We start from the raw sequence: 1,962 nt of genomic DNA on the forward strand, positions 1-1,962 counted from the left end.
GGTGGCTTCCTCTGGAACATGGACTTGAAGTCAAGGGGGTAATGAAGACTTACCTTTCACTATATATTTGTCTCAGTCTGAGTTCCACCAGAAAAACAGAACCAAAATCGGTAGGATGATGGAGAACACAGCATGACCCATGAATTCCATGAGCATGGGCCCACGGTGTACCTCATTTACTGTGAAGTGGGTACTTTGATCCGAAGCAATGCCATTGTTACAGGAAAAAGAGGAGTTCCAGTCCAGGCTCCATGAAAGGGTTCTTAGATCTTACACAGGAAAGAATTTGAGGTGAGTCACTGAGCACAGTGAAAGAAGCAAGTTTATCAGAATCTACTCTGTTACAGAATAAGGCAGCCTCAGAAAGCAGAAGGAGGAACGCTGTACCACAAACTCTTAAGGAGCTACAATTAAACCTGGAATGTGCAGATGTGCTCACTAAAGGTAAGGCTATTGGTGCTATCAGTGACCATTAATCCTTCAACCCAAGCCTGCTCATTAAGGTTCTCTCTGAGTAAAGTGGGCTGCACTCTTAGGACATCTGGACATTCTGCAGGCTTGGTGGGAGATGTCCCGTATGATCATAAATATTTCTGCAATTATAATTGGTGGTCAGCTTAGAATGTGGCTATTTTCAGACCATAACAACCCTACAGGTGCCTTGTGAGTGCCTAGCTACTCACCTTAGATAGAGTCATTCTAGTCATGTTTTATTAAACCAGAGCCCTGGTAGACAGAGCTTTCTCTATCGCCACAACAGTGGATAAGGCATTCTGTGAGTCCACTCATTCTGTGAGTTGTGGCACAGTCATTGCATGATGATGGAATGCTACTCTGTATGCCTCACTTTATGACTTGGTAGGTCAGATAACACTGAGTTCGTGATGAGCAGCTCAGGTCATGCAGTAACTTGGTGGTCCCTGGTTAATTATTCAGTCCCTAATACTGTCTAGTAGCAAGCCAAAAGCTGGTTGTCAAAAGAAGAGTTCGGGTGGAGGCAAGCGCTTCTCAGACCTCGGCTGCGCTGCCCTAGGAGTGCCGAGCCCGCAGAACCACAGCCATGACTGAGACCAATGTGAATCCGAAGGCCTAGCCCCTCGCCGATGCCCACCTCACCAAGAAACCACTGGAGCTCGTTCAGTAGTCATATAACCACAAGCAGCTTCAGAAAGGAGCCAAAGAGGCCACCAAAACCCTTAATGGGGGCATCTCTGAGTTCATCGTGATAGCTGCAGACACCGAGCCACTGGAGATCATTCTGCACCTCCACTGCTGTGTGAAGACAAGAACGTGCCCTACGTATTTGTGCGCTCGAAGCAGGCCCTGGGGAGAGACTGTGGGGTCTCCAGGCCTGTCATCACCTGTTCTGTCACCATCAAAGAAAGCTCACAACTGAAACAGCAGATCCAATCCATTCAGCAGGCCATTGAAAGGCTCTTAGTCTAAACCTGTGGCCTCTGCCACGTGCTCCCTGCTAACTTCTCCCACGAGGTTGTGTATCATATTGTCCGTGTTAGCATGTAGTATTTTCTGCTACTCTCTATTGTAAAATGTTGAAGTACCAAAAAAAAAAAAAAAAAAAAATTAATTATCCGCAGACAATGTCAGGGCTTTACACCAGAATCCTAAAAGTCTACATTGTGATTCTCCTATGCAGGCCTGCCAAGGCTCTACCCAGCATTGCTCTCTGCCACTGACATGTCAAGCAGCATTGGATCTGCTGGGTCATGTGACCAAGTGGCTGGGCAGCTTGCACAACAGCCTGCACCTGTTGCAGAGCCTTCACTTGTTCTGGGCCCCACTCAAAACTAGCAGCTGGCTGGGAGCTCAAGCCTGTCATTCCATCACTTTGGGAAGCCGAGGTGGGTGGATTGCCTGAGCTCAGGAGTTCGAGACCAGCCTGGCCAACATGGTGAAACCCCCGTCTCCACCAAAAATACAAAAAATTAGCCGGGTATGGTG

General features: G+C 47.8%; 1 pseudogene; it reads left to right on the top strand.

Annotated features, from left to right (window-relative positions):
* The first annotated feature begins 918 nt into the window (after positions 1–918).
* LOC114671016 (NHP2-like protein 1 pseudogene) lies at positions 919–1,565 on the top strand (annotated as a pseudogene).
* The last annotated feature ends 397 nt before the right edge of the window (positions 1,566–1,962 follow it).

The sequence above is a fragment of the Macaca mulatta genome, chromosome 11 (assembly GCF_049350105.2).
Source record: "Macaca mulatta isolate MMU2019108-1 chromosome 11, T2T-MMU8v2.0, whole genome shotgun sequence".
Lineage (NCBI taxonomy): Eukaryota > Metazoa > Chordata > Mammalia > Primates > Cercopithecidae > Macaca > Macaca mulatta.